Raw genomic sequence first — 14,626 nt, forward strand, 5'->3', positions numbered from 1 at the left:
GTTTTATGATTGGCACAAAGTTATAATACCCTTCTAACTTTTGGGTAGAAGTAACGAGCAACATGCAGCAAGTGGCAAGTTGCAACAGCAGAGAACTCAAGGGAGGAGCGAGTGAGGGGAGAAGTAGAGGTAGGGGGAGGAAAACAAGAAACATGAGCACAACCAAAAATTAACATAGACTAAAGACTGTGTGCGGCACGCCTACGAGTTTGCAACACGGCACACTCCATGCCACATGCCACATATATACAACTCACACATATGCATATGTACATGTGTGTTGCCCCAAAGGACGAGGCAGCTGGGCAGCATTTGTTGTTGTTGCTGTGCGGCCGCAAACGTTTTGGCATAGTTATATGTAGTCAGAGACTAGCCAAGGGAGCCAACGGAGAAGGGAGAAGGGTGAAGAGAGGGAAGAGGGAGAGGGAGGGGAGTGGAGTGGATAGCTGCAGCTGGAAGCCAACAGACGCCATCAAGCGAATTAAAACCAAATCACTTACAAGCGGCCAAAAGTGTTAACGTGTAAATTTCCATTTACCAAGATCGAAGCGCTCTGATAGCAGCAGCAGACACTATAAACAGAGTGTAGATGGATGGGCAAGGGGTTAGGGAGGGGTGATGAGGGTGGGAATAGCGTTTGTAGCCCTGGCTTGGCCATGAGTTAAATACGAGTTAAAAATAAAACTGCTGCAAATGCCGTGAGTCGGAGCCAAAGAATATTTAGAACGTGTTGTGTAGCTGAGTGTACGAGTGTGTGTATGTGTGTGTGTGTGTTGGGGAGAGATGTGAACATTTACATGCATAAATAAGTGGATGAGAAGTGGGCAAAGAGAGAAGGAAGAAGAAGAAGAAGAAGCACACAACTTGGCTGCGAACTTCTTAACTCAATGAAATCTCCAGCAATTTCGTAAATTAACACTTCGACTTTCGACGCAGCGAGAGAGAGCGAGAGAGATAGAGATAGGGAAAGAGAAAGAGAGTGAGATGGAAAGACTCTGCAGCTGTGAGAGGGCGAATGAAAAAGAGACAGAGAGAAAGCTGCAGTGAGAGTGAGTAAAAGTAGGTATAGTGGGAGCAGCAAAAGCGTACAAGTTCTCGCACTTACTTCCGAGTCATTGCTCTCTGTATCTGTGTGTGTGTGTGTGTGTGCGTGTGTATGAGTGTGAGTGTGAGTGTGTTCTTGCCTGCCAAAAGTCTACAGCTGCGGAAACAATCTGCTAGCTGCGCGTCGAGGCGGCAGCCATAAACAGTTTCCCATCCGCAACAGTAACAGCTCCGCAATCCCCTAGACTAGCCTCCCCCTCCACCTCCACCTCCCCCACATACCATTCGCATTTTCATGGCATCGCAGCACACAGTTCTTTCAATTTTGAATTTGCATTTTCACTGAAATTGATATTTATACCCGCTACCCAAAAAGCTTGCAGAGTATTATAAAAGTGTGGCAGAGTTTAAAAAACAGCAGCAGCTTGTAATGTTTATATAAGAATTAAAAGATTGTTGTAGAATATTTATATAAAATATAGGTTAGTTTGTATTACATCAAGTTACAAGTACATATTTCAAAAAGTTAGAGTATTTATATTACTTTGGTTTGTTTATTATGGTCTAATTCGCTAATGAAATGTACTCAGCAGTTAATTTAATAATTTGAGTGGTAAGTGGAAAATTCTTAAAGAAATTGGCTTTGTTTTAAAGGAAGAAACTAACGTAAATAATACTTGTTTACATTATTGATCAGCAATTTGTATATCAGGAAGTTATTTGATAACCATTTTAGTAGTTTCTTTAATCTTGAAATACGAAACGGGTATAGTATATGGCAGTCGAATATACTTGCTTCTACTTTGTTTAGTTGCTTACATGTGTGTGTGTGTGTGTGTGTGTTAGCAATGGCAAAATTTAAAAAGCGAGTAAATTATGGGTGAATAGATTTCCAGCGAGAATCACAACCGCAATCAACCCACTCTCCATTTCTATATACTCACACCCACACCCACATACACACACACACTCTCACACACACCAACACACATTCAAAAGACACCATAGCATTGGCACTTCATTTCAAGCGCCTCGCTTCGCATCGCATCGAATCGCATTGAATCGATGTCGTCCTTTTGCTGTCTGTCGCTGCTGATACCGAAATCTGTTTTATCGGCGCATCTCGTTGTCGCCATTGTTGTTCTTGTTGTTGCACACACACATACACACACACATACACACACGCACGCACACCCGCTTACATAAATTTATATGCGATTTTGTAATTCCCTTTTTGGTTATAAATTTCGCTACTGTTTCGGCGTCGCTCGAATGCTGCGCCCTCACCTCCCCCTCCCCTTCTCCGCGCCATGCCTCACTGCGGCTGCAATCAGTTTATCAGTTTATTTGTGTCATGCAAGTTTGCTGGTCCGGAAGGGGAACTCACTTCTCTCTCTGTGAGTGTGTGAGTGTTAATATTGGTTGTGCGTTTATTTGCTGTATGCAAATTGTTGGCAACACGTCGTTTTTCTGTTCACCTAGAAGAGCTGCTCCTTATGTTGAGAGAAAAACTCAATACATTGAAAAAATCTATGTTCTTGACGATAAAAAAAATATATATTTCTTTTATTTTTCTCTATTGTACAATTCGCATTTATTTACTTTTTTCTATTTTTAGTTATACATCAAATATATCAAATTTATAAGTTAAATTTTATTTTTGATTTCGAGTGGAATTTCTTTTCTTTTTCTCTATTGTACAATTCGCATTTATTTACTTTTTTCTATTTTTAGTTATACATCAAATATATCAAATTTATAAGTTAAATTTTATTTTTGATTTCGAGTGGAATTTGTCCTCAGTGTTTTAATAGACTTATGAAGCGATTAGACTAAATTATCCGCAGTTCATTTGAGTAAGCTGAAAAATGGCCAACTAATGCGCTAAACAATGCAATTTAAGCCGATTTTAGTTGGCTAAACAAAAAATTGTGATGGCTTTTATAAATGGCCTCGAGGGCAATTTGCGGCGACAATTTATTAAAAATTAACAGCGCAAGCTTAAGCACAGAATCAACCGCATGTCGCACACACACACACACACACACACACATCTCTCTCCCCTCTCTTCACACACTCACACTCTACACACTCTCTCAAGATGTTGTGTTAATTTGCCGCAGTCATGGCTCGAGTAGCCTCGGGGCAAGGCGTTGGGGCACTTGAAGCGCGTTGCCGCGAAGTATGCAACAAATTTGTTGCTGTTTTAATTTTTTTCGCCAGCTGCACTCGAGCACCTGCCTCAGCACCTGCCACTTGCCACCCTCTTTCTGAGAACTTTGCATGCAACATGCGAGACCTTCTAATTGTTTGCCGTTGTCGTTGCTGCCCCACTCACTTGCCGCACTCGAGTGGCAGCCACTGTTAAGCATAACAAGTCCAGCGTCAGTGCATAAATTAGAAATAGGCACACGAGTCCTTCGTCCTGCGACTTTTGTTGTGCACACCCTTCTTAGCGCAGCCTTAGAAGATGAGGTATTTCAGTTTTCACTTATTGCCTAGGCTATTTACAGGGTATTCTTAGTGTGATACGTGACACGTTTGCTCCACTTGTCGCATTGCATTTCGTCTTCCATTGCGTTTAGCCACTCGACGGGTTCTGTGTACACACAACTTACAGCGAACAACAACACACACATCTGGTGTGTGTGTGTGTGTGTGTGTTTTGAGGTCGCCTTGTCTTGCATGTGGGAAAAGGTTAACCAGAGAGCAAGCAAGCAAGCATTGTTAACAACATGGCCCGAGTCTTAATTGGCCATCCCTTTGGCTTTGCTCAATTCGTGTTTCGCCTGATTTAATAATTTTGTTTAATAAATAAACACATTTTGATTAGCGTGTCGTCACAATGCCCCCCTCTCTTATGCCCCTCCCTCTTCGCTGTCGAACTTAACCTCATCTAACCTAAACTGACTTACTAACCCCGTTTTCTCCTTCAGTTCGCTGTGGCCTTGCCAATCGCTTGCTCCGTTTTGTTTAACATCACCATTAGTCTTCTTCCGTCCGTCCTCTCCCTCTCCCCTCCCTCTATCAACCTCTCGCTTGCTCCGGGTTTCTTGCTCTGGGTTCATATAAAAATCACCATTATTTGTTTTGCTGTCAGATTAGTTTTACTTGTTGACGCTTTGGCTGCTCTTCATGTCTGTAGGTGTTGATTTTCTTGTTGTCGTTGTTGTTGTTGCTCGCTTGTGGCTGCCACAGTAGATCTGAGGTTATGCTCTTGGCTTATTAATCGATCTTTATTGACTGAAATATTGCCACATTTTGTTGTACAACATTATCTCGACGGGGGACGGGCAAAAGGTTCGCTAAGATAGCGTTTAAAATTTAAGAGCTTTATTTCATTGTGCCATCTATGGAAATCGAGTGAGCGGCTTGCGGCCGTGTTGCATGCATCATCCGGCATTTTTAGGGGGCAGCCAGTGCCAGCAATTGTCTAACGTTTTTGGGCTCTCTCGCACAACTCATTTTCCATGCTGTGTTGCCTTTCGTATGCGCAATTAAAAGCGTTGCCGGATTTGCCGTTAATGGTTGCACCAGCCATGATTTTTTGCCCCTTGGCGATTATTCGCGTTGTTTGTCCATTGTTCCATGTTGTTGCTGTTGCTATTGCTGTTGCAGTTGCAGTTGCAGTTGTGTGCTGCGTTGTTGTTGCCGTTACGGGCCCTAGACAAAAACGCCGATAAATGCAGCGTACACGCCACGATTTCAGCCGATTCCAGCGATTTCGTTGATTACATTGCGGCCTCCACAGAAGCAACAGCGGCTCTTGCAGGATGGAGCGAACATTTGGGGCAGGCTCGTCGAACAATCGAAGCCTCTCCAGAGTGTGTGCGTATGTGTGTGTGTGTGTGTCTGTGTGCGTGCCTAATGAACAAAATCGGCGGTGTTGCAGCGGCTGCCATGTGCATGACCAGAAAATTGAACTCAGTCCAAAAACTGAGGCACGACAAATGACCAACGGGAGACATGGCACATGGACAATGGGCCTCTGCTGTCCATGACTTGTCCAAGAGGAGGAGCACCCAAGGGGAGGGGCTTTGCGGCTCTGTCACTTCTAATGATCAAAAATGGCAATGGCCTATGCCCAGCAACAGCGAGAGCAACGACAGCAACAGGAACAAAGCATCGTTAATTTTGTTTATTTTTGCTTCGCTTTTTGTGCGCTGTGCAATTTGAATATTTGGTTCGTGAACTGCTGGCAATTTATCAGAGCCTTTTGCTAATTTTGAGCAGACTGCTTTAAATGGCACTTTAAAGAGGCAGCCTCTCTCTCCCTCTCTGTCTCTCTCTCTAGCATGTTTTTCTCTGCGGTGCATAAATAAAATGCAATTGATCGCAGACAAGCCTTGCAGGCCACTTAAGTCGATTGCAGGCGGCAAGATTGCGATTGCTGAGGCACAATTGGAGCAGGTGCCATGAGGAGCGAGGCAAATAGCAAATAGCAAACGGCAATTCATTTTTTATATAATTCAAATGCAAATGCTTTCGGTTTGCCAACTGCTTGCTCGTTGCCTGCTTCCTCCTTCACTCAGTTCCGTTTTATAGAGTTCCGGGCAGTTGTTATCGATGCATTGCCCGTTTCCTGCCCCTGCCCCTGGCAATGAGTGTGGTTGTCTGAGTTGGCATATTTGGATAAATTGTAAGCATCTTGTAAGTGCATCGTTTTGGATAAATAATGATGGCATCCCAGCCTCTGCTCTCTCTCTCTCTCTCTTTGGGCTGCAGCATCAGGTGTTGCAGGTCTTGTAGTTGTGATTTAATAGCGACTTTTGCTTAAATGTTTAACTGGAAATCGCAATGTGGCTGTAATTTCTTTGTCGACTTTCTTTGGCGAGTTGCGAGTCGTCTGGCGTTGTGGCGCAAAGTCTCTGGTGCATTGCAGGCAGCCAACCAACTCGACGAAATCAGAGCCGTGGCACGAAAAGTTTGCTTCAAGCTGCCGCAAGACTGCGGCCGTCGAACAATTACAGCAGCGAATGCCGCTGCGTCATTGTGTCCACGTTGACCAACATCGGTGTGTGGCAACAGCAGTTGCCACGGAACGAAGAACAACTTGCAACAATTTTGCAACAAGCTGCATGAGCAATGGGTACACCAAGGCTGCAGAGGATGCAGAGTGAAGAGTGAATAGTGAAGGGCGAAGGATGTGAAGGTAAAAGCGCCACGTAAAACACAGCAACGACAACTGCAACTACACAACGAAGGCGAAACTTGAGCCAGCGCAAACATGTGAATTAGAATCGCAATGCGGCTTCGGATTGAGCAGCATTCAGGTGCAACGAAGCTGAGACAATGCAACGGCAACAGCAACGGCAACAGCAACTGCAACTGCGGCTTAGCCTGTCCAAACTACAATGTGAACGGGATAGGGATAGGGATATTTCAGGGATTCTCCGGTGTGTGCGAGAAGCGACAACTGCGTAAACCTCATTAAGTGAAGTTAACACGCCGTCAGGTTGCGCGTTTGCCTTGCTTGTTGTTTTAATGCAACACTACACAGCATTATGCAACTGCTTCCTAAAGCTGCACGTCAACTGTAAGTCGCACAGATTTTTCAGCGCTGAATAAGTTCGTTTTTTCACACAACATCTTAACTCGATTACTGTTTAGATTCTTAACAGAACTTTTCTGGCATTACTTGAATGGATTTCATTCGGAGTTAGCACAAGTCATTAAATATTTTTACATTTAATTTCTTGATTTGAATTGCTTTGCAGTACAATTTAGATTATTATTTGTAACTTTTCGAATACAATTAGAATTAATTTTAAATTTCTTAATCTTATATGGTATATTTGTAGAAAGTAGTTTTAAAGTATATAGTTTTGCTCTTATTCAACTCGAGTTCTTCCTTCTCACATTGATGATCTCTGCATATTATTTTATAAAAATAACTTTTAGCGTTTGAATTGAATAGTTTTCATTCTGAGTTAAAAGAAAATGTTAATTCCGTGAAGATATTTATTAACTTTCTTGATTAGTATTACAATTCAATTATTTGTAGATTAACTTATTGTTGTGGAATCTTGAATAAAATTGTCTTTAATTTATTCCTTAAATTTTAGACTGAATTTGATTCATGTTCGATGTCGATTCTTCTAACCTGCCTTCACTTACTCTTCGGACTGCCCTCGTTAGGTGTTAGGGTACTTGTGAAGTTGTGCAACTGTTTTGAGGGTTTCTTTCCTTTCCGTTGCTGTTGTTTTTTGGTGTGAGCCAGAAATCGCATGTAAAACATTCGGGCAAGTGATACGCACCATAAATTCCGGAATTTATAGCGGAAGTGCAAAATACGAAAATAGTTGTGCACTTCCATTGCACTCGGCAAAAACTTGAGAAAACAGTTGGCGAGGGCGCTGGGTGGAGGCGTGGCCCCTGGAAGGCATAAGGAGGTCGCTGCTAGTTGGTAGCTTGCAACTTTTTCTTCATGTTGCACGATTGCAATTTGATAAATGCGGTTAATTTCGCCAGGTTGCTGGCAATTATGCAAATGACATGCGATGGCCTGCAACATGAGTTGATTGAGGGTGGAATCCGTGGAATTTCTGCAAACCAAACCAAACTAAACGAAACTAAATGAGAAAACGCGTAATGCAAAACCAATTTAATGCGTGACGAATATTGGTAAACAAACTAAATCATGGCGATTTAAATGCACTCCATAAAAAGCGTTATAAAAACATTATATGTTAAGCTATCGATTGATTTGTTCGCATGCCCTACAATGCCATAAATGGAGGCCATATGTTGATGCAAAAATGTTATTGAATTTGACAATAACATTCAATAACATTAGCAATTAGCTCATTTCATTACCGTGATTCCCTAAATGACTGTGTTTGCAAGCCCCTTTTGATCTCGCAATTATATCGATTTATTCAACTGATTTGCAGCGCATTCAACTTTTATGGTAACCTCAGTTTTTACCATTTACCATTTGCCATTTGCCGACTAAACATCCATTGATTGGTAATTGCATTTGCATTTAAAAAACAACACAAGGCCCAAGCTTCTTGTTGTCCTCTTTTGTCCTCTTTTGTAGTATTATTATTTTTGTCGTTGTTGTTGTTGTTGGCGCTCGCTGGATTTTGTGTACATATTTACTCGATTTATTTATTGCAGCATTTTTATAATAAATATTTAATTTATTTAAATATGATTAAAACGCATAGTCGTCGTGTAAATCAAAACGTTTTTGCACATTTATTATGTTATATTGCGCAAATGGTGCAAAAGCTCAGCTCAGCCCTCCGCGCTGTGTTTACTCACTGCTTTACTTTCGGAGGGAGCGGAGGGACTGAGTATAAAGTATTATGTGCGAATATGTATAGGAAACTGGATGGAAAATTTATGTGCGGTCAGATTACCGCACTCGAATCGTTGTAATTCATGGATACGCGGCTGATTTCAGTATTCTGTACTTCGTACTCTATATTCAGCACTCGCTGTTGGTTATTTTCATCTTTGGCGCATCGCAATTGATGCTTGGCCCTTCACAAATGCACTCGAGAGAGCTCAGACTCCAGTTCGAGCTCATCGCACGCATATCGAGCAAAGAACTACACGATTCCTTTGCTTGCCAGCCAGCGGCACTCCAAAAAGTATGCAACAGAAATGCGCAATGACAGCCAGCAGGTGGATGGGAGAGAGGGAGAGTGGAAAGGGGGGGAGGATTAAAGGGAAGCAACAGCAGCAGCAGCAGCAGCATCAACAGCAATGGCAGCCGCAGCATCAGCAGCGCTGCGGTTTGCTGCATGTCGTTGTGGTTGAGTGCATCAAACATCAATCAATTCAATGGTACTAGAAACCAACACAGTCACACGCACACACACACACATAGATAGCGTCTGAGAGACTCGAAGGCAAAGCCAAAGCCATTGAAATTTGGAAAATGAACATTGAAGCACGTAATGAAAAGTGGAAAACACATGCAAGCCACAATATTTAGTGCATGACTTAAGTATACGCAATAAAGGATACAACACACATTCATCTGCGTGTCTGTGTGTTTGTGTGTGTGTTGATTGACTGGCGAAGCGGCATCAACAGCTCTTGTGGACCATTCGATCATCAGCAAATCTATAATGACAGACTCGATAGCTTTATCATATGTACGTTGAGGTAAAACAAAAACAAAAGCAAGCGAGAACATTTTCTGACCAAGAGTTGTGGCTGCTGCACATCACAAAACTGTAACAGACAAACGCAGAAAAAGCAGCAGCAGATGATGATGAGGGGGCAACGGGAAGGGGGGGATGCTGACCTGAGCTCTGGTCTGGTCAAGTCATGTCAAGTTCGAGACTTGACTGACCGACCGTCTCTACAGCTCTACATTCGTCTGCTGTTGCTCTGGCTGATAAATGTTGAGAGAGTGGAAAATGGAAAATGTGGAAAATATGCAAGTGGGTTTATGGCAGCTTCCCCTCCTTCACTTTCCTCACTTCACACACTCCCTTACTCGTTTGGCCAACACATATTTTATAATAAAACGTTTCATGATTGCGGTCTTTTTGTTGTTGGCTTTTCAACTTCAGCTTCGATGACTGCAAATTTGATAAACAACCTGGCCAAGCTGCATGTGGCGAACTGTGTCCTGCTGCTGTGTCCTGCAATGTCCTGGTGTTCTGTTCTGTTCTGTTCTGCACTGCGGTTAAGTGTGCTTCTTGCTAAATTGTATTTGATGAGCTGCTAACGGAGCTTGCATTAACTTTCGCCACTTTCGGCCAGCCAAGATGTGCGTGTGTGTGTGTGTTGAAAGACAGACTGAGAGACGGACTTTGGTCTGGTGCTAATCAAGGAGGCGTCTTTCGCTAGGCCTCTTTCCGGGCCACGCCCAGCTACAAGTGCCAGGCAGGCTGGGGCCACTTGTGGTTGTTATTCTTGTTGTTATGGCTACAGCGAGCGGCGCGTCAATAAATTGCCACAACTCCGGCCACTCCAGCTCCACTCGAGCTCGACTGTGCGTGCAACACAATAAATTTGCGCCTTTGTCTCACATAAACATAAACCGAAATGCCGCAAATCTCAGTCGCCGGTCGCCGGTCGCTGGCCGCAAGGCGCAACTTTTGGCGTTTTGGCAACAATTTGTAAATAAAATTGTGGCGCAAATTAAGCGTATAAATAAGCCACAAACAGCAGCAGCAGCGCAGTCCACACAGTCCACGTAACAGCAACGCACATCCGGGGCGAACCTCCTCCTTCCAGCTGAACCCCAAATCGAGTCTCTTCCGAGATGCTCTAGAGCAATTCCTGCTGTGGGTTATTCCTTTTGCTATGGTGGTTTAATAGTCAGTCTCCCCACTGACAAAACAGCAAAGAACTTTGCGCCTTGGCAATTGATGCCGCCGCAGCTACTCACAAGGTTGCTGCTGCCTTCTCTTCTTGTTTGTCCGGTGGCCCAGTGGGAGAGGGAGGAGAAGAAGACAGAAGAAGACGCAGCCGCAAGGTCGCCTTGTTCGCCATAGAAAGACGTCGCAGCGTTTGTCGTTATTAATTTATTATGAAAATCTAAACGACTTAAGTGGAATAATATGGGATAAATTATTAAAATTTATGTGCTTTCGAAGCGGACCGACCACGTCTAGTTTAGCTTCGTCCTGCTTCGTCCTGGGCGCCATTTGAGAGGCAGCCCAAGTTTTTGGGCATACTTCACTTTAATTTCTTTCGGTGCTGGCTGCCGTCTTTTCCGGCAGGAAGTTGAGTGATTAAGTGTCCGCTTTTTGCACTTATGCTTTTTGCATAATTTCCCTCGACTAATTTCAGCTCCCGTTGCTATGCGATGCGGCATATGTCCGTCTGTCTCCCGGTTTGTTTGACCGCCTTTCTATTTCTATCTGTCCTGTCCTGTCCTGTCCCACGGGGCGACGTCGAATCGTTGAATCGTTGCATCAGTTACGCGCAGTTTGGCCAACTGTTTCCTGGCTCGCGCCTTTTAATTAAAAGTTTCTCCAAAATTTAGTAGCTCACTCATAAAAAGTCTTTTTATCTGCGAATCCGCCGAAAGATAGAATAATTATGAGAGCAAGAGAGAGAGAGAGAGAGAGATAGAGATAACGGACAAAGTGTTTGTATCGAAAACATTTGATGACAACAAATGGAATTTTCGTTTTATTGAAATTAATCGAATAATGGGCCAGATGTGGGCTAAATCCAGGCAGCGTTTCGGGACATTAGGACACAAGTAGTCGCGACAAGAAGCAGTGCAATAAAGCGAAATAAAAGTAGAACGAGTGTGAAAGAGAAGCGTGAATCGTGAGTCGAGGGGAAATCGTACAAAACAAAAGGCAGAACGCGGCAATTTTATGGCGCACTTGTTTCGCGTTAATCGCAAATCGTAAACTAAGCATTTTTACGGCACCTGCGGTAATGGATTACTAAAGCAACAACTGCCCCTTTCACCCCTCCCCCGCTCTGCGTCCCTGCAACGACAGCAACTTGTGCCCCAGAGCGTGGCCAGAACTCTCGTCATTGGCGAGGTTGGAAAATTAATAAAGTTAAGTGTCGAGCACAATAAAAATAAAATTTCTGTGAGTCCCCGAGGCCTATGCCTACTCGAACCGAAATCCCTCCACCCCCCCTCTCGAAGCCCCAGCCCGCTTCTGTTACCATGTGAAGGGGCAGGCCCAGGGACAAGTTAGCGAGGCGTGAAACAGCCGCTCTCAGGACGTAGCTCGGTTATGGCTTTGGTTTGCAATAATTGCAAAAGTGCAATAAATTTCTTTTATTTGGCGGCTTTAAACTGCAAAGCGGACAAGGACGAAGGGGAAGGCATGGGGGGGGGGGGAGAACGATAGCAATAACATGTGAAGCTCAAGCCCCATGGCATGCGTATCCGCCACCGTGCCTCTTGCCTTTTGCCACGCCGATGGGGTTCACCTGTGTCCCTGACTCGCCCGGAAATGTAAATACATTCACACCGGAGCAGCGTGTGTGAGTGTGTGTATGCACTGCGAGAAAAATTTGTATTTCAAGTCAAACGTAATGCACTTTAAATGTTGTATAAGATTCGGATACCAAAACATATATAGGATTAATTAGAGAGAAAACAAAGTGTCGATTATTTCTATAAATTTCAAATAAGTACAATTTGAATTCCAAAAATTTATATAGAGGATTGCAGAGGAGAAAAGTATCACATAATCTCTGCATCAGCATAGTTTGTATAGATTTCTTTCTTGCGGTGTGCCTTTCTGTGTCTGTTGATTGACAATAGCGATGGCGATGGCAAAGGCGACGTTGCGGCGACTCTGATTGGAATTTATAGCACGTTTTCGGTTAGATGGCGTAATCGGGGTCTGTAATGCGAATTGTGGCATGCTTTTCGGCGCATAATGCAACACAGAACACGCGGCTCTCTCGAGCAGCGGTATATCACTCGGTGTCCTGTCAATTACAAAGACAACGCTGGCCAACGCAACCAACCAGCCAGCTGAGAAATTAAATAAGTAAAACACGAGAGCTGTGCAATAAAAACTCGTCGGAGCAATAAAAAACTTGCTGCCTCTGCCTCTGCTCTTTGCCCCAACACTGGCCACACACATGTACATATGTGTGTGCTTCTCTCTGTGTGTGTATGTGTGTGCGAGACTTAACACGCAGTCGATGGGCACATTTCCGGCGTAAAAATCCGCACGTTGCCAGTTGCGAGTTGCGTGCCCCGTCGCGGACAGCGCGCATTGCATAAATCACATAATAAAACCCATAAATTTCGTATGCAGCGCCAAGATGAAAAGTGCGCAAGAGCAAAAGAAGCAACAGGAAAAGCAACAGCAACAGCAACAGCAGAGTGGAGCAGAGCAAAGCAAAGCAAGAGAAGGCAGCTGCAAGTGGACTTGCCACACACCATCTAGAGGCAGCAATCGAAGTGAATGATAATGTTGTATACCTGCTGGCCAGACAGCACAAAGGGTATTATCAAGTGGTAGCAACTGAAAAATAGAAAATAAATATATAAGACTGAAGTAGACTTTTCCGACTTCATAAACTTGTTTGTTTCTCTCTACTTGAGACTCTTCTTTTATTTTTTAATGGTTACGATCAAGATAGTTCCGATATGATTTTAAAGAGATGAAATTAATGAAAAGATTCGATTACTCTACGCTAAATAATGTATAATTGGTAAATGGGTATATCATATTTCTCAGTCGAGCTTGCTCACTTCTTAAAGTTTCTTGCAGTCCTCTCTCTCTCTGTCTCTCGCTCTCAATCTGTCTCTGGAAGTACGACAATGTTGTGGCAACTTAAAGTTGCAACAACAATTAATGTCAAGCGATTCCCTCAGGAACTGGCGGCAACGTTACTTGACTATGCATTGCATTGCATCTCATTTGATTTGCTGGGCTCGCATTGCACTTGCACTTGTGCTTGGGATTGGATTGGGCATGTTTTCATCATCGTCAGCTTCATCATCGTCGTCGTCGTCGTCGTCGTCCTCCTGCTTGCTCTTCAGCTCCATCAGCGGTTGAGTCACTGTAGAGCCGTTTGCCACTAAACACATTGTGCGCAAATCCCTGGCCAAATCCCAGACGTGCCGTTGTTGCATCCAAAATGGAATTGCGTTGGCATGTGAACTGCATTGACAGCATTTTACAGTGGGTCAGCCTCGCCTCGCCTTCGGGCACTGGGGGGCGTGCTCATTTTAGTGGCATGTTTGTGCTAATTTATTACGCCTGCGAAGCATAATGGCTGGCACCAAATTCCAACGCCGACGTCGATGCCGATGCCCATCCGAGGGGACAACATCAGACAGAGAGACGGACGGACAGACAACCAGGTGAATAGGCGAATTGTTTGGTTGGGGTTCAAGGGGCTGCTGCCTCAGGGGCTGCAGGTTGCAGGTTGCAGTTGCAGCTTGCTGTTGAAAATGAATGTCTAATTAATTAAAGTGCGAATTGCTCGACGGGTTCGGGTCGACAACGTTCGCTTGTTGTTTTGGCAGCTGCATTAATTGTCCCTTTCTATACTCTTGCTCCCTTTTCCTTTCTGTCCCTCTCTCTCTATATCTATCTCTGTTGACTAACAGTAAACATGCGTTTCAGTTTCCAGTTGCAGTTTTGGCTCGTTTGCTTGATTTATTGAAATTGTCTCTGCTTTTTGCATAACAATTTTCTATGCACACACACAGACATAGAAAATGCTATTTTATGCGGCGCAAATTTTTACCCAAAATATTATCATTGCCCTCTTGGCAACATTTCCTTCTCTCTCTCTCTCTCTCTCACTCTTTCTATCCAGCTGCATCGTTGTATAGCAAAAATTGTCGCGCTGTGTGAAAGTCAACCGTCTCTGTCCCCTCCGTCTGTCTCCCCCCTCTTGGCTACTCTCTATGCACAGCAAAGCTTAGCGCCACATAAATAATAAATTTGTAACATTGCATTTTACAAGCATATGTGTGTGTGTGTGAGAGAGTGCTTGTGTGTGTGTGTGCGATGGCGTATGTGCGTGGCTTGACATTAACAATTTATCAGTGAATCGAAAAAGCAACAAGCCAATAAAAATCACTCCGTTTGACCGGCTACATTGCGCCTCTGTCCTGTCCTCTTTCCGATTGCCCTTCCTCAACCCCCTCTCGCTCACACCCATT

The sequence above is a fragment of the Drosophila albomicans genome, chromosome 2L, assembly GCF_009650485.2.
Source record: "Drosophila albomicans strain 15112-1751.03 chromosome 2L, ASM965048v2, whole genome shotgun sequence".
NCBI classification, from domain to species: Eukaryota; Metazoa; Arthropoda; class Insecta; order Diptera; family Drosophilidae; genus Drosophila; species Drosophila albomicans.